Raw genomic sequence first — 23,885 nt, forward strand, 5'->3', positions numbered from 1 at the left:
ATGTTTCTGAGTTCAATTGATTTCGAGGAAACTAATTCCGAGAAACGGTAAAATTTGTTTTCGTTTAAAAAATTGACCAAGGTGAACATTATGAAATTTAGGTAGGCCTAGGTAGTTTAGGCCTAGGTAGTTTAGGCCTAGGTAGTGTTAGGCCTAGTTTAGTGACCTCAAGCAACTTTGTTGGTGTTCTAGTATAGGTCTCCGAGTCCATGCTCACCTTTTGGTGGTCTGAAGTCAGGCTAGCCATGAATGATGTGGCTGATAGTTTGTGGGCTGCCACAATGAGACAAATTTGAGCTATTAGTTTCGATGCTATATATGGAGGACCGGGCATTGGGGCTTCCAGCTCAAAATAATAATATTTGTTAAAATAAAATTAGCTGCTGTTGCAAACAACTTACCAACCAATAGGACCTAGTTAGTAAGTAAAATAAATTTTAATATTTTGTATAATATTCTGAGGCAACGAAATAATTCTAACTTTATTTTCTTTGTTTAGGTGTTCCTATCTTTGTGCCGACGAGTCTCACGAGACAGAGCCCAGATGGGAGTTTATCTATGGATATGTGGTTTGTGGACGTAACTTTGGAGTCATCGCTGGAGTCATCGCCGGATTCAGGTAAGGAAAACTTGGCACCATCCGACCTCCACATTTTTTTCCGCGATATTTTTCATATAAACGCTGCCCTTTATCCTTAAAAGCCTTAATTGCTTTTTACCTCTAAAAGGGCAGCAAACACACCCTAGTAAGAATAATAGAGACGAACTGCAACTTTTCAAAGAAAAATGTGAATTATTTGGTGAATGCTGCCCTCATCCTTAAAAGCCTTAATTGCTTTTTATCTCTCGAAGGGCAGCAAACACAATCTAGTAAGAATATTGGAGTCGTTCTTCAACTTTTAAAAGAAAACAATCATTGCTCAATGTTTACGTTGATGCACCTTTTGAAACAAATACATGATGAGTTTTCACATGATTCAAAACTCATTGAATAGAACTAAGTGCACATACAACTTTCTCTTCTGACTCTGGATGGTTCTCAAAATAAAATAAAATAATGTTCTCAGAAAAAAGGAGAACAAAAATCCATTAATAAAGAGCAATAGTGGAGGTCGGATAACGCAAGTTGTCTAAATCAAGATCAAGATCAAGACGAAGACATCGAAGTGTAAGAGAAGATCTAACCCGTTCTCTTGCAGAGTCCAACCCCTCGTACCGCCCCTTCCCCATCAAAATGCTCTTCGATCTTGTTGATGTTGTCCTTACTTGTAGATCAATTTCAAGGTGTCTTTAGGGTTCCTTGGCATTTTCTTGAGATGCATATTGGTCGAAGCCAATGATGCTTTTTAGTTAGGAGACTAGTCTTACTGGAATGATCGGGGTTGATATTTCAAATCGTCAGTTGTCATGTTTATTTAAATTTGTCATGATTTTATGTTTCAAACAATGTAACAAATATCCAACTTTTAACAAAATCATAGTAACTAATTTAGAAGTAATAACAATACAGTCAAATATTCCATCAAATCAACATTCATTTTATGGTTAATGTTTGATTTAGGAATTGTAAATAAAGAATTTAGAATTACTAAATGAATATTTACATATTCCCCAAAATCAGCATGACATCAATTCTGAATGTGAAATTTTTCAATTAATTAAATCTTTAAAAACAATTGTTAAAACAATATTAGGTAATCAATAAATAACATTAGTTCTATGGATGATTAATGTTTGATTGAGGAGTACCTGTAAATAAAGAATTTAGTCCAGCTAAATAATTATTTTACATATTCCTAAAATCAACGCTACATCATTCCTGAACAAAGACTTTTCCAACTCAAATATTTGAACATTTTAAAATGGGTTTTAGGATAATAAACAACAACGCTGCAATGCTCGCTCATTAAGGTTAAATTTTAAATAAAAAATGCGGAAACTGGAAGCAAAAACTAAATTCTTTTAAACCGTCAAAAAGTACAAGCCCAGAAAGTGGCAAGACTGAAGAAAGGATGGGCGAAAAGGAGCAGCCATGAGAGAAAGACTTCAGTGGTGCATCGGTACGTATGGGTGGTAAGACAGTGGGTGCGTTCGTTTAGCTTCCCTGGGTCGACCCCGGTGTGTGGCGGTTTTTTCTTCTAGGACGAACGTGGGTAATTATCTGCACACGTTCGTCCTGGGAAAAAAAACCGTCACACACCGGGGTCGACCCAGGGAAGCTAAACGAACGCACCCAGTGAAGGCCTAGAGTATTAGTTTTGGCCTAGAGTATCAGTTTTGGCCTAGAGATAAGACTAACTCTCTACTCTTTCAGCAGGTTTTGATGGAGATAGGTTAAGTATATAAGGTATGACTGGCGTAGTACTTAGTCTTGATTTCAAGACGCCCAATCTCAGTTTAAGATGTCCTAACTCACCCAAGGACAGTAAAAACAAGATCCATAAAAAATATTTTAAAAATGTCTTGAACCAAAACTAAGAACTTAGTCTCGTTTCAAGATGCTCAGTCTCATTTCATTTGAGGTGAAACAACTCACAAATGACAAAAAATAAAGATAATGTCTTGAACCAAAACTAAGAACTACGCTGTCTTTAAGATGAAGACTCTCCCTTTACTGGAGGTCAACTGGAGGTCAGCAGCTTGGAACAAAGTTTGGAGCAAAGTATCGGGTATAAGTATTGGCAAGTGTGGAAGAATAGCAACCCTTTCCACAGATCTAATCCTTTCTACTGATTTGCGATTTAAAATTTATTTTCCACATCCACTGACCGGCTTCCAGGCCATAGTTTCTTTTGTTTGTTTTCCAGAGTCTGGACCGGTTCCTCCTGAAAAAGATGTTGTGGCAGATGACGCGCAGACGAAGCAGTCCTGAAACTCCAATTGATGTCGCCGATTCATGACCTGAGGTCACTGGTCTTGATTGTGGTCTTCGGCAAAGGTTGTAAGTATCATGTAAAGTATAAAGTATGAGGAAAAGTGTGAAAGAAAAGTGTGAAAGAAAAGTATCTATCTCTCCACTTAGCTTCTTACTTTTTATTTTAACCGCTCTGAACCTTTCACGATACAAGCTAGTCGAAACATTGAGACAAATTAAAAACTCACTCCGCGGTACTGAAGTTAATAACAAGAAGTTCCCTCGATTCACTTAAGCTAAAATAGAAGTCTGATCAGTGTTCCTACTTAGTGTTCAGAACATAATCTACAAAGCAAGTGCATTGTGTTGCCGCATAAACCACCCTCTGACCTTGATGGTGGCATCGAGGCCCGTCACCTGGCTGAAATCAGCATAGCTAAACGACATCATCACCACCGCAAACCAAACATTGACACCTCGCCATGTAATGTCTCTAATCTAATAATACCTTGTTTTTTTTCCCACAGTCTGAACCTGATTTTCCTAAAGAGGATGTTGTGACATTCAGATGGCAGCTCTTGGACACCGTAGATGACATGGGTTTGGTAAAGTATTGAGGTTATCTCAGGTAATGTGTATGGTGAACCTGACTATGGCTATTTGAGGTAGCCCCAAAAGGTAACCTTCAACAAACATTTCTTCAATAAGAGAGTAGATCATATTTTCATCTTGAAGATGATGAAGTAGTTTCCATTAGATGAGAAGATGCCTACCAGTAGGGACAGGATTCATGCAAAAGATTTAGTAAGGTATCAAGTTATTAAGTTACCAACTGCTGTTGCCGAAAACTGCCAACTAAATGAGTGTGACAACTCCACCGAGAAATTTAGAAGATCACAAACAATTACATGAAGATAACAGGTGTTAGTTGCCAGACGAAAGTGATGTGGCTTTTTAGCCTCTTTCTTAATTGAAACATTCCCGTATGTTGGACAACTCGACCAAGAAATTTAGAAGATCACAAACGAGCTCTTCATCAAAATAGTGATTACTTTGGAAAGAAAACGAAACATGCAGAAGAAATAAATCAGATTTTGAACCTCTGTTAACCAGCAGTCAATAAAGTATGAAGAATTTATTAGAGCTGAATGGGAGTTTTCTTGGACATGCAAGCACTAAGACTTAACTTTTTTTGTAGACAAACAGTTTACCAACATTAATCTTTAAAAACTATTATTTTTGTCTTAAGATTGAGAAGAATATCTTGGAGATGGCATACACCCAAAGATGAGGCTACACTCGGGACGGTTTTTGGACTGGCCACCAGCTGAAGAAGGACTGTCTCAAGTTTAGCCAGATGATTTTTCCACTACAAGTTCAACCGTTCAAGTGACAGAGCGATGTTGAGTATAGCCACAACAGACCACTAGGTAAGTTTGAAAGAAAAACAGTCTATAACCTTTTTTTTAAAGAGAAGTTTCCACCCAAAAAATTTGCAAATGTGTTGATCTTTTTGAAGGTTTCAACTCGATTTGAAAAAGTATACATGCATACGTATCCTTTAGATTGTAATAAAAACACTATGCAAACTAAATGGTGAAAAATTCTTGAAATCAGGAAGTCAACATTTTCAGAAGATTTTTTTTTGTAGTACTAAAAGTCAACAAAACCTGGAATAATGTGACAAAAAAGTTCGCATTTTCAATGAGGTGAATTCATGAGTAGTGCTGGAGGAAATGTTTCTTTGTAAGCATTCAGACTTGACTCGTCCTCAGAACAACCGAGTTTAAAAGAAGATTATCAAAATGAATCTTTGAAATTGTCTACGACAGGTTGATATAATGACCTTGAATATGACATCTCAATTCTAATTGACAATATTTTTACTGACCACCAGTTGAAGAAGGACTGTGTCAAGTCTAACCAGATGACTCCCACTACAACCCTACAAGTTCAACCCGTCAAGCGACGTATCGATGCTTGGGCTAAACAGCACTTCTTGGACAGATGCAAAAACACAACAACAGACAACTGCGTAAGTTGAAAAAAATAAATTCTAAATCATTCTTTGAGAAAGTTTATCCCACAAATTTGGAAAATGAGTCTATGTTTGTGAGTTTTTATATAAAGAGAAGTTCCATCCAACTTTATTAGCAACTTTGAAGGGTTGAAATAGTTGATTTAAAATAATACATTCATTCCAATTCTTAAGTTTGTAATGAACACACAATACAAACAAACTGGTGGCAAAACTTCATTATAATTGGAGGTCAAGTTTGTCAGATAAAGGATTTCAAACACAGAAGGTCAACAAAACCCGGAAAGTTGTGTCATATTGTGTTCACATTTTCACTGAGCTAAATAGCTGATTCAAGCTAGGGGAGAATCTCCTTAAAGCATTCAGACTTGACTATCCTTAGATCAACTTAAGCTTGTTTAAAAAAGAGGATTATCAAAATGTATTTTTGAAATGTTCAACCACAGGTTGAGATGATGACCTTGTAGCTGAAGAAGGACTGTGTCAAGTCTACCCAGAAGACTCTCTTGCGCAAGATTAACCTTTCAAGTGACGTAGTGATGTTGAGGCTAAGCAACACTTTTTGGACACGAGCAAAAATACCAACAACAGACAACATGGTAAGTTTGAAATGTTTTCATTATAAACGATCTTTTTGAAGAGAAGGTTTATCCCGCAAATTTGGCAAATGAGTTGAAGGTTCCAATGGGAGACTTTAGGACGCTAGGTGGCAGCAGACTTACCAGGTAAATTTCCATTGTTTACGTAGTTCTGAGCGAGCACACATGACCGAGAACAATTGGATTTTACTTGATAAGTCTGCTGCCACCAAGCGTCCCAAAAGTCTCCAATTCGATTTAAAGTACTACATTATTCACGTTCTTAAGGTTGTAATAAAAACACCATACAACAAGCTGCTGGGAAAACTTTTATAAATTGAGAGGTCAATTTCATCAGAAAAGATTCAGCAAAACCTGAAATGTTCAGTCTTGTGCTTGTTCAATAAGCTGATCGAAGAACTGGGCACAATTTAATTAAGCCTGTAAACGTAAAAACTTACTAAGAACAGACAAATTCAGCTTAAAGACAGTTATTTCGAGACCTCAGGTTAAGAACTTGAGGTCTCGAAATCAACCATGTAAACGCACACAACTTCGTGTGACAAGGGTGTTTTTCTGTCATTATTATCTCGCAACTTCAATGACCGATTGAACTCGCTTGTTATTTTATGCATATGTTGAGATACACCAACTGTGAAGGCTAGTCTTTGACACTTTCCAATAGTGTCCACTGCCTTTAAAAGAAGCTGGTGGCCAGCCAAAATTGAACTGGATGAGTAATTTCTTTGTACGCATTTGACTTGACTAGTCCTCATTTATTTAAATAGTATATCAAAATTAATCCTAGAAAATTAATCGTTTTCTACCACAGATTGATTTGATGACCTTGGGGATGACATTCAGGCTATTCAACACTTTTTGGACAGAGTGCACCAGCTGAAGAAGAACTGTGCCAGTCTAGCGCGATGACTCTGCGCTACAAGTTCACTGAACCGTACAAGTGACGTAGGGGTGTTGTGGGGGATCTAACCACCACTTTTTGGACTGAACAGCTGGAGATCTTCGTCATAGTTCAAATGACAAAGGGACAAGACATGATGGAACACTTCTCAGAGCAAACTGTCCTCTTAAAGGTGATTTTACACATGGTTGTACCATGGAACTTTACTCGTTGTAGTTACCTAATATTGTTCACACCATCAAAAGCTTCAATGCTTTTTTTTACTGTCGCTGACTTAAAAAGGACTGTCAATTTTAGCCAGATGATCACCCACGCTCAACTGAAACAAAATGGACCATGATGGCGCCCTCTACGATGATGCTTGAGGGGAGGACCACATACATGAAGAACCATAGGACCAGGGCCAATTTCATAGAGCTGCTTAACCAGAAAATATTGCTCAACAACTTTCTGCTAACAGAAATGAGCAGGATACCATTCACAAATTATGACATGCTATTTTTTGGCTGGTACCCTTATTCTGTTTTGCAACATTTTATTGTGCTTAGCTACTTCTAGTGGTTAGCAGCTCTATGAAATTGGGCCCTGCTTAGGGTGTGTCTGAATGTGTGGTTGTGGCTATGGCTGCAGCTGTTGCTATGGGCATCGTATCATACTTTAAACATGTTCATGTGAGGATCAAGCCGTATCCACAGCCACTATTTCAGACACAGTCTGCTCAGTATCGTTGTTTACTCAATAGGGTTTTCTTGGATTCATCAAAATCCCATACCAATATTGTACAAGTAGCTAACTTCTCACATCAGTTGATTTGATAAAATTGGCAGCCTGGCCTCTTGCCAAGCATGTTTGCCCATCATGAATAATCAAATTCATCAAAACCAAGTACAATATGCTCTGGATTTTGATGGAGTCAATGTAGTTAGGAATGCAAGTCAAAATATGGTGCAGTTTTTTTTGTTAAATGAAACCATCAGTTCAGTAGCCAAACATTTCAGAATGCAAGCAACGCAGTCTTTGAACCTTGTGTTTGTACTTTTTGCCAAACACATGAACATTGTTGACTAAACAGGTGAAAATGCCAGAAAAAAATTAACAGTTGGTTGCAGGAAAATGTTTAACTTATATTTGACAGAACTTAGGTCACCAAAGTTCTTTAACATGTTAGACATCATGGCAACAAAGCCACACTTGGATTTAGTTGTTTTATTTTGGTACACTGCTTTGTGAAAAACAAATTATGTGAGGGAAGGGCAGACACAACCTGCAGACAAAATTGCAATAAAGTTGTGTAAGAATATCTTAGTTTTTTGAGGTAATACAATGATTTTGTGGGATTAAATACGATCATTTGAATTCATGTATGTCCTTTTATTAAAACCATTTAAAGTATCATTCCTAAGACCACACCCTCTTCAGCACAAACCACTATTTTATCTGCGCATTCAGTAACAAAACAAATAGTGTTACTTATTTTTAAACATCCCTCTTGTCTACTAGCGCAAAAACAAACTGAAGTTATACTAGATCATTTAATAATAATCTATTTTATTGTAGTGTATATTAATTGTAGTTTATCTAAAGTAATTGTTTATTTTATATTTAAATTTATATCCGTTTTTGATGTTAGTTTTTTTAAGTATTATTTGACTGTAATAAACATTCATATTTCTATGTGACAACTCCTTGCATTTATTGTTACACAAATATGTTGTTAAAGGGCTTGTTATGTTGTTAAAGTTTTACAAGATTATTTAATAATAATCAACTTTATTGTAGTGTATATTAGTTGTAGTTTATCTACAGTAATTGTTTTTTGTTATATTTAAATTTATATCTGGTTTTTGATGTTAGTTTTCTGAAGCATTATTTGACTGTAATAAACATTCATGTTTCTACATGACAACTTGCATTTGTTTTTATACAATTTTTTTGTTAAGGGTCTGTATATGTTTGGCTGGTTATGGACAAAAAGGGTGTAACTTTTTGACCTCGAAACTTTGAATCATAAAAGCATTACAGCGGTAACACTTCTCAGATTTTGTTTTCCAAAGAATTTCAAAGTATTTTCTTTGTGTAGACATAACCGATCTCGAAGTACACTGGTTATGCAAAAGATATCACTTTCGACTGAACAAATAAAATGCGAATCTCAGAAGTGTTTCAGCGGTTACGCTTCTCAGGTTGTGTTTTCCAATTACAAATTATTTTTCCTGCGTTGAAAAAAATCCCTTCAGATTTTGTGCAATCTCAAAGTCCAGAGGTTATGAAAAAAGAAATAACTTGTATCTCAGACAAATTGCAATCCAAGTATCTTTGACAAAAGATATCACTGAGAAGCATTATTAGTGCGTTTTAAATTTGAAAAAATGCACAAGGCTTTAGCCTCGTTCATTTGAGAGCAAACATAAACAAGGGTTTAGCTTTGTATATTTTAGAGCAACATTTCATAACACAAGGCCTATTGCATTTTAGAGCAACATTTGAAGTATTTGAAAGCAAAAATTAAAAATTACACGCATTTTACAGCAAAAAAAAAATACACCAAATTTAAGAGCAAAATTTGAAAAACAAACAAGACTTCTTCATTTTATACAGCTTGATTCACTCATTGCGTCCAAGCAAAAATAAAAACACACACGGGAATTGAACCCGGGTCTCCTAGCTCCCAGTCGAATACATTCTTAGACTAGCTGCGGCGCCAGTTAATAAGTTACCGAATAATAAATACCTAAAGAACAATATTCATTAATTACAGGAGGCTTTAGCCTTAAAGAATTGTTTAAAATTTGAAAAGATCTACAATCATTAATCTTTAGGTATTTATTACGCGTATAACGTATTGGACTGGGAGATACGGGACCCGGGCTCAATTCCCGTTTGTATGTTTTTATTTTTTGCTTCGACGCAGTGAGTGAATTATTTAAGTGGTATAAAAATCATCTCCAAACACCAACGGGCACTGTGGTGACACGGTGCACTGGATAGTTCAATTGTGCGTGCAATCCAGAGTAGGGACACCGGTTCGAATCCTACCCGTACCAAAGGAAAAACAAAACAAATATATTATAACCAATTTGAGCCACAAACTTAAAACAACATTTGCGTGAAAAAAAATCTATAAGGTTATACATAGCCCTATGAACTTGTCAAATTTTGCCTGAAAATTTTTGTGAAAAAAGTCTACAAGTGAACTTGTCAAATTTTGCTTGAAAAAATCTTTAAGGCTATAATCTTTGTGAACTTGTCATTTTTTGCTCGAAAAAAATTATATAGGCTATAGCCTTGTGAACTTTTCAAATTTTGCTTGAACAAAATCTAATTTTGTGAATTTGTCAAATGGGTTGTCTTAGGATTAGATAATTTTTCAAGCAAAATTGACAAGCTAACAAAATTAGATTTGTTTTATGCAAAAAATGCAAGTTCACAAGGCTAACCCCAAGTTCACAAGAAGTATAGCATTAAAAAAAATCAAGGAAAAATTGGACAAGTTCACAAAAAAAAAATTTTCATGCAAAATTTGTAATTTTTTAAGGCTTTATGCCTTGAAAAATTTCAAGCGAAATTTGACCAGTTTATATCATTAGATAATTTTTCAAGCAAAATTTGACAAGCTCACAAGATAAGATTTTTTTTCATGCAAAAGTTGATAAGTTCACAAGGCTAACCCCAACCCTAACCCCAACCCTAACCCCAACCCTAACCTTAAACTTAACAAGATTTTCTTTCAAGCAAAATTTTATTTTATTTCAAGTTCACAAGATTCGATTTTTTCAAGCAATATTTGACAAGTTCACAAGGCTATAGCCCTATATCATTTTTTCCAGGAAAATTTGACAAGTTCACAATGATTATAGCCTTCAAGATTTTTTAAAGCGAAATTTGACAAGTTCACAAAATAAGATTTTTTACATGCAAAATTTGAAAAATTTACAAGGCTGTACCTTTTTCAAGCAAAATTTGACAAGTTTACGAAATTACATTTTTTCAAGCAAAATTTGACAAGTTCACTTGTTGACTTTTTGATGCAAATTTTCAAGCAAAATTTGACAAGTTCATTAGGATTATAGCCTTAAATAAATTCCAGGCAAAATTTGACAAGTTCCCAAAATTAGATTTGTTTCATGCAAAAAATGCAAGTTCACAAGGATTATAGCCTTAAAAAAAATTCAAGCAAAATTTGAATGAGATTTTTTTTCATGCAAAATTTGTAAATTTTACAAGGCTAAATGCCTTGAAAAGATTTCGAACAAAATTTGACAAGTTCACATGATTAGATAAATTTTCAAGCAAAATTTGACAAGTTCACATGATTAGATAATTTTTCAAGCAAAATTGACAAGCTCCCAAAATTAGATTTTGTTTCAAGCAAAAATGCAAGCTCACAAGGATTATAACCTAAAAGACTTTTCAAGCAAAATTTGACAAGTTCACAAGATTATCATTTTTTCATGCATATTAATTTGAAAAGTTCACAAGGCTTACCCTAACCCTTACCCTAACCCTAACACTAACCCTAAGCCTTAAAGATTTTTTAAGAATTATAGCATGAAAAAAAAAATCAAGGAAAATTGGACAAGTTCACAAAATAAAAATTTTTCATGTAAAATTTGTAATTTTTTAAGGCTATATGCCTTGAAAAAATTTCAAGCAAAATTTGACAAGTTCACATGATTAGATAATTTTTCAAGCAACATTTGACAAGCTCACAAGATCAGATTTTTTTTCATGCAAAATTTGATAAGTTCACAAGGCTAACCCCAACCCTAACCCTAACCCTTACCCTAACCTTAAGCTTAACACTTACCCTAAGCCTTATAGGTTTTTTCAAGCAAAATATGTTTTTTTTTCAAGTTCACAAAATTCGATTACAGCCTTCCAGATTTTTTAAAGCAAAATTTGACAAGTTCACAAAAGAAGATTTTTTACATGCAAAATTAGAAAAAAATTTCAAGCAGAATTTGACAAGTTTACAAAATTACATTTTTTCAAGCAAAATTTGACAAGTTCACTTGTTGACTTTTTGATGCAAAATTTGCGAGTTCATAAGGATTATATCCTTAAATAAATTCCAAGGAAAAATTGACAAGTTCACAAAATTAGATTTTTTTTCATGCAAAACTCGTAAAGTTTACAAGGCTAACCCTAACCCTAACCCTAACCCTAACACTAACCCAAAGCCTTAGAGATTTTTCAAGCAAAATTTGACCAGTTCACAAGATTAGATTTTGTGTCAAGAAAATTTTGACAAGTTCACAAGGCTATAACCCCATTTAATTTTTTCAAGCAACATTTGACAAATTCACTTGTAGACTTTTTTATGCAAATTTCAAGCAAAATTTGACAAGTTCACAAAATTAGATTTTGTTCATGCAAAATTTGTAAATTTTACAAGGCTATTTGCCTTGAAAAGAATTACAAGCAAAATTTGACAAGTTCACGAGATTAGATTTTTCTTCAAGCAAACTTTGAAAAGTTCACAAGGATATAGCCAAATATAATTTTTTCAAGCAAAATTTGACAAATTCGCTTGTAAATAATATTTATTTTTATGCAAAATTTGAAAACTTCACGAGGCTATAGCCCTATATAATTTTTTCAAGCAAAATTTGATAAATTCACTTGTAGACTTTTTTATGCAAATTTCGAGCAAAATTTGACAAGTTCACAAAATAATATTTTTTTTTATGCAAAATTTGAAAACTTCACGAGGCTATTGCCCTATATAATTTTTTCAAGCAAAATTTGATAAATTCACTTGTAAACTTTTTTATGCAAATTTCAAGCAAAATTTGACAAGTTCACAAAATAATATTTTTTATGCAAAATTTGAAAACTTCACGAGGCTATAGCCCTATATAATTTTTTCAAGCAAAATTTGAAAAATTCACTTGTAGACTTTTTTATGCAAATTTCAAGCAAAATTTGACAAGTTCATAAGGATTATAGCCTTATATAAAATCAAAGCAAAATTTGACAAGTTAACAAAATTTGATTTTTTTTCATGCAAAATTTATAAATTTTACAAGGCTATATTGCCTTGAAATAAAAATCAAGCAAAATTTGACAAGTTCACGAGATTACATTTTTTTCATGCAAAATTTGAAAAATTCAAACAGCTTACCCTAAACCTAACCATAACCCTAACCCTCAGCCTAAGCCTTAAAGATTTATTCAAGCAAAATTTGACAAGTTCACAAAAGAAGATTTTGTTTCAAGCAAAATTTGAAAAGTTCCCAAGAATTATAGACTTACAAAAAATTCAAGCAAAATTTGACAAGTTCACAAAATAAGATTTTATTCTTGCAAAACTTGTAAAGTTCACAAGGCTGTAGCCCTATATAATTTTGTCAAGCAAAATTTGACAAGTTCACAAAATTATATTTTTTTCAGGCAAAATTTGTAAATTTTTCAAGGCTATTTGCCTTGAAAAGAATTACAAGCAAAATTTGACAAGTTCACGAGATTAGATTTTTCTTCAAGCAAACTTTGAAAAGTTCACAAGGATATAGCCAAATATAATTTTTTTCAAGCAAAATTTGACAAATTCGCTTGTAGACTTTTTTATGCAAATTTCAAGCAAAATTTGACAAGTTCACAAAATAATATTTATTTTTATGCAAAATTTGAAAACTTCACGAGGCTATAGCCCTATATAATTTTTTCAAGCAAAATTTGATAAATTCACTTGTAGACTTTTTTATGCAAATTTCGAGCAAAATTTGACAAGTTCACAAAATAATATTTTTTTTATGCAAAATATGAAAACTTCACGAGGCTATAGCCCTATATAATTTTTTCAAGCAAAATTTGATAAATTCACTTGTAGACTTTTTTATGCAAATTTCGAGCAAAATTTGACAAGTTCACAAAATAATATTTTTTTTTATGCAAAATTTGAAAACTTCACGAGGCTATAGCCCTATATAATTTTTTCAAGCAAAATTTGATAAATTCAATTGTAGACTTTTTATGCAAATTTCAAGCAAAATTTGACAAGTTCACAAAATAATATTTTTTTTATACAAAATTTGAAAACTTCACAAGGCTATAGCCCTATACATAATTTTTTCAAGCAAAATTTGAAAAATTCACTTGTAGACTTTTTTATGCAAATTTCAAGCAAAATTTGACAAGTTCATAAGGATTATAGCCTTAAATAAATTCCAAGCAAAATTTGACAAGTTCACAAAATTTGATTTTTTTTCATGCAAAATTTATAAATTTTACAAGGCTATATTGCCTTGAAATAAAAATCAAGCAAAATTTGACAAGTTCACGAGATTACATTTTTTTTCATGCAAAATTTGAAAAATTCACACAGCTTACCCTAACCCTAACCATAACCCTAACCCTCAGCCTAAGCCTTAAAGATTTATTCAAGCAAAATTTGACAAGTTCACAAAATAAGATTTTGTTTCAAGCAAAATTTGAAAAGTTCACAAGAATTATAGCCTTACAAAAAATTCAAGCAAAATTTGACAAGTTCACAAAATTAGATTTTATTCTTGCAAAACTTGTAAAGTTCACAAGGCTGTAGCCCTATATAATTTTTTCAAGCAAAATTTGACAAGTTCACAAAATTAGATTTTTTTTTCAGGCAAAATTTGTAAATTTTACAAGGCTATATGCCTTGAAAAGAAATACAAGCAAAATTTGACAAGTTCACGAGATTAGATTTTTCTTCAAGCAAAATTGGAAAAGTTCACAAGGCTATAGCCCAATATCATTTTTTCAAGCAAAATTTGACAAATTCACTTGTAGACTTTTTTATGCAAATTTCAAGCAAAATTTGACAAGTTCATAAGGATTATAGCCTTAAAAAAATTCCAAGCAAAATTTGACAAGTTCACGAGATTAGATTTTGTTTCAAGCAAAATTTGAAAAGTTCGCAAGGCTATAGCCCAATATCATTTTTTCAAGCAAAATTTGACAAATTCACTTGTAGACTTTTTTATGCAAATTTCAAGCAAAATTCGTCAAGTTCACAAAATAATATTTTTTTTATGCAAAATTTGAAAACTTCACGAGGCTAAAGCCCTATATAATTTTTTCAAGCTAAATTTGATAAATTCACTTGTAGACTTTTTTTATGCAAATTTCAAGCAAAATTCGTCAAGTTCACAAAATAATATTTTTTTTATGCAAAATTTGAAAACTTCACGAGGCTAAAGCCCTACATAACTTTTTCAAGCAAAATTTAATAAATTCACTGTAGACTTTTTTATGCAAATTTCAAGCAAAATTTGACAAGTTCATGAGGATTATAGCCTTAATTAAATTCCAAGCAAAATTTGACAAGTTCACAAAATTTGATTTTTTTTCATGCAAAATTTGAAAAATTCACACAGCCTACCCTAACCCTAACCATAACCCTAACCCTCAGCCTAAGCCTTAAAGATGTTTTCAAGTAAAATTTGACAAGCTCACAAAATAAGATTTATTTTCAAGCAAAATTTGAAACGTTTACAAGAATTATAGCCTAACAAAAAATTCAAGCAAAATTTGACAAGTTCACGAGATTAGATTTTGTTTCAAGCAAAATTTGAAAAGTTCGCAAGGCTATAGCCCAATATCATTTTTTCAAGCAAAATTTGACAAATTCACTTGTAGACTTTTTTATGCAAATTTCAAGCAAAATTTGACAAGTTCACAAAATAAGATTTTGTTTCAAGCAATGAAAAGTTCACAACAATTATAGCCTTACAAAAAATTCAAGCAAAATTTGACAAGTTCACAAAATAAGATTTTATTCTTGCAAAACTTGTAAAGTTCACAAGGCTGTAGCCCTATATAATTTTTTCAAGCAAAATTTGACAAGTTCACAAAATTAGATTTTTTTCAGGCAAAATTTGTAAATTTTTCAAGGCTATTTGCCTTGAAAAGAATTACAAGCAAAATTTGACAAGTTCACGAGATTAGATTTTTCTTCAAGCAAACTTTGAAAAGTTCACAAGGATATAGCCCAATATAATTTTTTTCAAGCAAAATTTGACAAATTCGCTTGTAGACTTTTTTATGCAAATTTCAAGCAAAATTTGACAAGTTCACAAAATAATATTTATTTTTATGCAAAATTTGCAAACTTCACGAGGCTTTAGCCCTATATAATTTTTTCAAGCAAAATTTGATAAATTCACTTGTAAACTTTTTTATGCAAATTTCAAGCAAAATTTGACAAGTTCACAAAATAATATTTTTTTTATGCAAAATTTGAAAACTTCACGAGGCTATAGCCCTATATAATTTTTTCAAGCAAAATTTGAAAAATTCACTTGTAGACTTTTTTATGCAAATTTCGAGCAAAATTTGACAAGTTCACAAAATAATATTTTTTTTTATGCAAAATTTGAAAACTTCACGAGGCTATAGCCCTATATAATTTTTTCAAGCAAAATTTGATAAATTCAATTGTAGACTTTTTATGCAAATTTCAAGCAAAATTTGACAAGTTCACAAAATAATATTTTTTTTATACAAAATTTGAAAACTTCACAAGGCTATAGCCCTATACATAATTTTTTCAAGCAAAATTTGAAAAATTCACTTGTAGACTTTTTTATGCAAGTTTCAAGCAAAATTTGACAAGTTCATAAGGATTATAGCCTTAAATAAATTCCAAGCAAAATTTGACAAGTTCACAAAATTTGATTTTTTTTCATGCAAAATTTATAAATTTTACAAGGCTATATTGCCTTGAAATAAAAATCAAGCAAAATTTGACAAGTTCACGAGATTACATTTTTTTTCATGCAAAATTTGAAAAATTCACACAGCTTACCCTAACCCTAACCATAACCCTAACCCTCAGCCTAAGCCTTAAAGATTTATTCAAGCAAAATTTGACAAGTTCACAAAAGAAGATTTTGTTTCAAGCAAAATTTGAAAAGTTCACAAGAATTATAGCCTTACAAAAAATTCAAGCAAAATTTGACAAGTTCACAAAATTAGATTTTATTCTTGCAAAACTTGTAAAGTTCACAAGGCTGTAGCCCTATATAATTTTTTCAAGCAAAATTTGACAAGTTCACAAAATTAGATTTTATTCTTGCAAAACTTGTAAAGTTCACAAGGCTGTAGCCCTATATAATTTTTTCAAGCAAAATTTGACAAGTTCACAAAATTAGATTTTTTTTCAGGCAAAATTTGTAAATTTTACAAGGCTATTTGCCTTGAAAAGAAATACAAGCAAAATTTGACAAGTTCACGAGATTAGATTTTTCTTCAAGCAAAATTGGAAAAGTTCACAAGGCTATAGCCCAATATCATTTTTTCAAGCAAAATTTGACAAATTCACTTGTAGACTTTTTTATGCAAATTTCAAGCAAAATTTGACAAGTTCATAAGGATTATAGCCTTAAATAAATTCCAAGCAAAATTTGACAAGTTCACGAGATTAGATTTTGTTTCAAGCAAAATTTGAAAAGTTCACGAGGCTGTAGCCCAATATAATTTTTTTCAAGCAAAATTTGACAAATTCACTTGTAGACTTTTTTATGCAAATTTCAAGCAAAATTTGACAAGTTCATAAGGATTATAGCCTTAAATAAATTCCAAGCAAAATTTGACAAGTTCACGAGATTAGATTTTGTTTCAAGCAAAATTTGAAAAGTTCGCAAGGCTATAGCCCAATATCATTTTTTCAAGCAAAATTTGACAAATTCACTTGTAGACTTTTTTATGCAAATTTCAAGCAAAATTCGTCAAGTTCACAAAATAATATTTTTTTTATGCAAAATTTGAAAACTTCACGAGGCTAAAGCCCTATATAATTTTTTCAAGCTAAATTTGATAAATTCACTTGTAGACTTTTTTATGCAAATTTCAAGCAAAATTCGTCAAGTTCACAAAATAATATTTTTTTTATGCAAAATTTGAAAACTTCACGAGGCTAAAGCCCTACATAACTTTTTCAAGCAAAATTTAATAAATTCACTTGTAGACTTTTTTATGCAAATTTCAAGCAAAATTTGACAAGTTCATAAGGATTATAGCCTTAAATAAATTCCAAGCAAAATTTGACAAGTTCACAAAATTTGATTTTTTTTTCATGCAAAATTTGAAAAATTCACACAGCCTACCCTAACCCTAACCATAACCCTAACCCTCAGCCTAAGCCTTAAAGATGTTTTCAAGCAAAATTTGACAAGCTCACAAAATAAGATTTATTTTCAAGCAAAATTTGAAACGTTCACAAGAATTATAGCCTAACAAAAAATTCAAGCAAAATTTGACAAGTTCACAAAAATTAGATTTGTTTCATGCAAAATTTGTAAATTTTACAAGGCTATATGCCTTGAAAAAAATTTCAAGCAATATTTGACAAGTTCACGAGATTAGATTTTGTTTCAAGCAAAATTTTTTTATGCAAATTCAAGCAAAATTTGACAAGTTCTTAAGGATTATAGCCTTAAATAAATTCCAAGCAAAATTTGACAAGTTCACAAAATTTGATTTTTTATGCAAAATTTGTAAATTTTACAAGGCTATATGCCTACAAAAAAATTTCAAGCAAAATTTGAAAAGTTCACAAGGCTATAGCCAAATATTAGTTTTTCAAGCAAAATTGGAAAAGTTCACAAAATTAGATTTTTTTATGCAAAATTTGACAAGTTCACCAGATTAGATTTTGTTTCAAGCAAAATTTGAAAAGTTCACAAGGCTATAGCCCTGTATAATTTTTTCAAGCAAAATTTGACAAATTCACTTGTAGACTTTTTTATGCAAATTCAAGCAAAATTTGACAAGTTCTTAAGGATTATAGCTTGAAATAAATTCCGAGCAAAATTTGACAAGTTTACAAAATTTGATTTTTTTATGCAAAATTTGTAAATTTTACAAGGCTACATGCCAATTTTGCGTGAAGTTTTGCTTCAAAAATTTGAAGCAAAACTTCACGCAAAATTTGACAAGTTCACTTGTAGACTTTTTTATTCAAATTTCAAGCAAATTTGACAAGTTCACAAAATTAGATTTTTTTTCATGCAAAATTTGAAAAATTCACATAGCTATACAAGCAAAATTTGACAAGTTCACAAGTAACATTTTTTCAGGCAAAATTTGACAAGTTCACTTGTAGATTTTTTTCATGCAAATTTTCAAGCAAAAAATGACAAGTTCAAAAGAATTGTAGCCTTAAAAAAAAAATAAACAAAATTTGACAAGTTCACAAGATTCGATTTTTCCAAGCAAAAGTTTACAAGTTCACAAGTTTTATAGCCTTAAAGGTTTTTCAAGCAAAATTTGACAAGTTCACAAGATTAGATTTTGTTCGTGCAAAATTTGAAAAGTTCACATATCTATAGCCTTATAGATTTTTTTAAGCAAAATTTTGTTTTTTTTCAAGCAAAGTTCACCAGGCTATATATCTATATAACCTTTAAGGTTTTGTTCTAAGAAAACAATTGTTTTAAGTTTGTGGCTCAAATTGGTTATAATATTTTAGTATTTTTTCCCCTCTTTGTACGGGTAGTATTCGAACCGGTGTCCCAACTCTGGATTGCACGCACAATTGAACTATCCAATGTACCGTGTCGCCACAGTGCCCGTTGGCGTTTGGAGATGTTTTTTATACTACTTAAATATACCACTCACTGCGTCAAAGCAAAAAATAAAAACACACATACGGGAATTGAACCCGGGTCCCGTAGCTCCCAGTCCAATACGTAATTGGACTAGCTGCGGCGCCAGTTACAATACGAAAAGTAAATATATAAAGAATTGCGTACTTAAGTCTAGAAGGCTAAAGCCTCATGTAGTTATTGCAAATTATTCTTTAGGTATTTATTATTTATGAATGTTTGTAAATGGCACCTCAGCTAGTCTAAGAGTGTATTAGACTGGGAGCTGGGGGACCCGGGTTCAATTCCCGTGTGCAGGTGTTTTTAGTTTTGCTTGGACGCAATGAGTGAATCAAGGTGTATGAAATAATAGCCTTGTGTAATTTTGCTCTAAAATGCACAAGGCCTTTGTGTTTTCTTTTTTGCTTATTTTTCGAAGTTTGCTCTAAAATTTCACAAGGCCTTGTGTATTTCCAAATTTTGCACTAAGATAGACAAGTTTTTTTTTTTTTTTTTTGCTGTAAGATGTGTTTAATTCAAAGTTGTTGCTTTAAAATGCCCTGTGTCATTTTCAATGGGAGACTTTTGGGACGCTTGGTGGCAGCAGACTTAACCGGTTACGTGCGCGTGCTCAAAGCCACGTAAACAATGAAAATTTACCTGGTAAGTCTGCTGCCACCTAGTGTTCAAAAGTCCCCCATTGCTCTAAATTGCAAAAAGCTATAGCCTTGATTAATTTTCAAATATTTTCTCTAAGATGCACAAGGCCTTGTATGAAACTTTGCTCTAAAATATACATCGCTAAAGCCTTGTTCTCTTGCTCTCAAATTAACGAGGCTATAGCCTTGTATATTTTATCAAAACTTTAAAATGCATAAAGATATAACCTTCTGCATTTTTTTTCTTTTTTTTAAATTTAAAACGCACAAGTAATGCTTCTTAGATTAAGGTTTGTTTGTTATAAAAGTGTTATCCTTTTTTCAATGATGCTCGGATTGCAATTCGTTTGAGATACGAGCTATTGTAGTACTTTGAGAATGCACAAAATCTGAAGGGGTTTTGTCAACGCAGGAAAAATAATTTGCAATTGGAAAACACACTCTGAGAAGCGTTACCGCTGAAACACTTCTGAGATTCGCATTTTTTTTTTTTTCAGTCGAAAGTGATATCTTGTGCATAACCTTAGTACTTCGAGATCGGTGATATCTACACGGGGAAAATTTTGCTCTAAAATTGGAAAACAAAATCTGAGAAGCGTTACTGCTGTAACACTATTTATTTTTTTTTCATAACCAGCCAAACATACACAGACCCTAAACAAATGCAAGGAGTTGTCATGTAGAAATATTATTGTTTATTACAGTCAATTATTACTTCAGGAAACTAACATCAAAAAACAGGTATAAATTTTAATATAAAATAAACAATTTCCTTAGATAAACTACAATTAATATACAGTTCAATAAAATTGTTATTATTAAATTATAGTATAAAATCTACAGTTTGTAGAGGAATGTTTAAAAATAAGTAACACTATTTGTTTTGTTACTGAATGCGCAGATAAAATAGTGGTTTGTGCTGAAGAGGGTGTGGTTTTAACAGTGATACTTTAAATGGTTTTAATACAAGGGCATACATTAATGCAAATGATCGTATATAATCTCACAAAATGGTTTTATTACCTCAAAAAACTTTAAGATATTCGTACACAACTTTATTGCAAGTTTGTCTGAAGGTTGCGTCATTCCTTCCTTCACATATTTTCTTTTTTTTACAAAGCAGTGAACCAAAATAAAACAACTAAATCCAAGTGTAGTTTTGTTGCCATGATGTCTAACAGGTCAAGGCACTTTGGTGACTAAGTTCTGTCAAATCTTAGTTAAAATCTTTCCTGCAACCAACTGTAATTGTTTAGACAACATGGTTTTGGCAAAAAGTACAAACACAAGACTCAAAGACTGCGTTGCTTACATTCTGAAATGTTTGGTTACATGAACTACTGGTTTCATTTAACAAAAAAAGATGCACCATTTTTTTGACTTGCATTCCTAACTACTTTGATCCATCAAAATTCAAAGCATTATTGTACTTGGTTTTAATGAACTTGATTATCCATGATGAGCAAACATGCTTGACAAGAGGCCAGGCTGCCAATTTTTATCAAATCAACTGACGTGAGAAGTTAGCTACTTGAACAATATTATGGTTTGGGATTTTGATGAATCAAAGAAAAGCCTATTGAATAAACAACAATACTGAGCAGACTGTGTCTGAAATAGTGGCTGTGGATACGGCTTGATCCTCACATGACGTGTTTAAAGTATGGTACGATGCCCATAGCAACAGCTGCAGCCATAGCCACAACCACACATTCAGACACACCCTAAGCAGGGCCCAATTTCATAGAGCTGCTAACCACAATAAGTAGAAATTGTTAAGCAATATACTCTGGTTAAGCAGCTCTATGAAATTGGCCCTGGGGTCACAAACAGTTAGGACCAGTCCTAAGTTAGGACGAGTAACTAGTCCTAACTCGAGATAAGACTAGTCCTAACTCTTTTTTGAAATCCACCCCTGGTCCTATGGTTCTTCATGTATGTGGTCCTCCTCTCAAGCGTAATCATAGAGGGCGCCACCATGGTCCAGCTCGTGTTAGTTGAGCATGTGGGTGATCACCTAAACTTGACACAGTCTTTCATCAGTCAGTGGCAGTCCAAAGAGCATTGAAGCCTTGCATGGTGTGGAAACCAATCATTAACTACAATTAAGTAAAGTTCCATGGTACAACCACAATCGGAGGAGAGTTTGCTCTGAGAAGGGTTCTATCATATTGTTTCTTTGTCACTTAAACTATGACCCAGATGTTCAGCTGTTCAGTCCAAAAAGTGGTGGTAAAATCCCCGGACAACATCCCTTGGTCACTTGGACGGTTGTACTTGTAGCAGAGAGTCAGGTACGTAGATTTGACGCAGTCCTTCTTCAGCTGGTGCACTCGGTCCAAATGGTATTGATGAGCCCAAATGCCATCTCCAAGATCATCAACTCGACCTGTAATAGAAGATGAATAGTTCTAAGATTATTTTGATCAATTATTTTAATACAAGAAACACTTGTTCCCAGGAAGAGTAATGGCTACGCTTGCAAAGAAAATTCTCCTCCAGCTTCAAGTAGGGCCCAATTTCATGAAGCTGTTACGCAGAAAAAACTGCTCAGCAATCTTCTTTGCAAAGCCAAAAAATGAGTGGGCATCAGTTGCAGTAATGTCAACTTAAGAGTTTGACTAAACCGAGTCCTTGAGCATGCACAACCTGACTCAAGGTTCAAGATTATGTTACACTTTTTTTAACTCTGTGTTTTAAAAAATAAAACGTTTTCTGTTTGGTGTGTTTCTTTTTATTACCAAAAGGGTGCGAATGAATTCAAATCTTTCAAATCGAGCTCATAACTTCAACTAATCTTCTCTTCAAATTTATCTTTTTGAATATTTGTTTTGCTCCAACTTACCAAGTTGGTGGTGTGGACTCTTTGCTCTGGTCCAAATAGTGCTGGTCATCGCTATCTTGAACGGTTGAAGTTGTAGCCAAAAGTAAAAAAGCAAAGTTCTTCCTCAGCTGATGGAACCCAATCTGTGGTAGAAAACGAGTAATATTTTCTAAGATTCATTTTGATAATTGTTTTTACTACAAGTATCAGATGTTCTGGAAAATTTCTCAGGCAACTCCAATCAGGGCCCAATTTCATAAAGCCTTGCGTTTGAAGACAGTGGACACTATAATTGTCAAAGACTAGCCTTCACATTTTGGTGTATCTCAACATAACACAAAATAACAAACTTGTGAAAATTTGAGCTCAATCAGTCGTCGAGGAAGTTGCGACATAAATGAAAGAAAAAACACCCTTGCTGGGTATTCTACTACCGCGAAGTAGGTTTTCGAAATTTGGGAGACTTCTCAGTTCTGAAAAGAACTGTCCTGCTTATGGGTCACTACTTGAGATGAAGGTAGGAAATCGGCTCAGACTTCTTTTTTAGCTTAAGTTCTCGTTATTAACTTCACTACCGCGGAGCGAGTTCTTAATTTGTCTCAACGTTTCGACTAGCTTGCTCTAAATAACAGCAGCTAACCTTTGAAAAGTTCTAAGCTGTTAAAATAAAAGTAAGAAGATAGGTGGAGAGAAAAACACTTTTCTTTCACACTTGTCCTCATACTTTATACTTCACATGATACTTACAACCTTTGCTGCAAAGACCTCATCAGGCCCAGTGACCTCAGGTCATGAATCGGCAACATCAAAGGGAGTTTCAGGACTGCTTCGTCTGCGCGTCATCTTCCACAGCATCTTTTGTCAGGAGGAACGGGTCCAGACTCTGGAAAACAAACACAAGAAACTATGGCCTGGAAGCCGGTCAGTGGATGTGAAAAATAAATGTAAAATCTCATATAATGTTTAGACATTTTTTTTTTTTTTTTTTTTTTTTTTTTTTTGGGGGGGGGAGGGTATATTATTCTGTCACAGTTACCAATACTTATACCCGATACTTTGCTCCAACCTTTGGTCCAAACTGCTGACCTCATTGACATCTAGACACTCAGGGACATCGAAGCTCTGCGTTGACTTAAAAACAGCGTAGTTCTTAGTTTTGGTTCAAGACATTATCTTGTATTTTTTTAGGATAGTGTGTTTACCGTCCATTGTGAATTGTTGCACCGCAAATAAAATGAAATTGAACATCTTGAAACGAGACTAAGTTCTTAGTTTTGGTTAAAGAAATTATTTTGTTTGGATCTTGTTTTACTGTCCTTTGGTGAGTTGTGTCACCGCAAATGAAATGAGATTGAGCGTCTTGAAATCAAGACTAAGTACTTCGCCAGTCACACCTTATACTTAACCTATCTCCATCAAAACCTGTTGAAAGAGTAGAGAGTTAGTCTTG

General features: G+C 33.0%; 2 long non-coding RNA genes across 2 annotated transcripts; one reads left to right on the forward strand and one right to left on the reverse strand.

The window, feature by feature from the left end:
* The first annotated feature begins 3,840 nt into the window (after positions 1-3,840).
* Positions 3,841-6,784, forward strand: LOC139947557 (uncharacterized). Its single transcript, XR_011787364.1, has 4 exons — positions 3,841-4,284; positions 4,752-4,889; positions 5,339-5,491; positions 6,303-6,784. It is a non-coding gene; the product is annotated as an uncharacterized lncRNA (long non-coding RNA).
* Positions 6,785-20,400: 13,616 nt separating this feature from the next.
* LOC139947212 (uncharacterized) lies at positions 20,401-23,408 on the reverse strand. The gene is made up of 3 exons (XR_011787332.1): positions 23,183-23,408; positions 22,457-22,578; positions 20,401-22,000 (listed from the first exon to the last, which is right to left on the reverse strand). It is a non-coding gene; the product is annotated as an uncharacterized lncRNA (long non-coding RNA).
* Between the last annotated feature and the right edge of the window lie 477 nt (positions 23,409-23,885).

The sequence above is a fragment of the Asterias amurensis genome, chromosome 14, assembly GCF_032118995.1.
Source record: "Asterias amurensis chromosome 14, ASM3211899v1".
Taxonomy (NCBI): domain Eukaryota; kingdom Metazoa; phylum Echinodermata; class Asteroidea; order Forcipulatida; family Asteriidae; genus Asterias; species Asterias amurensis.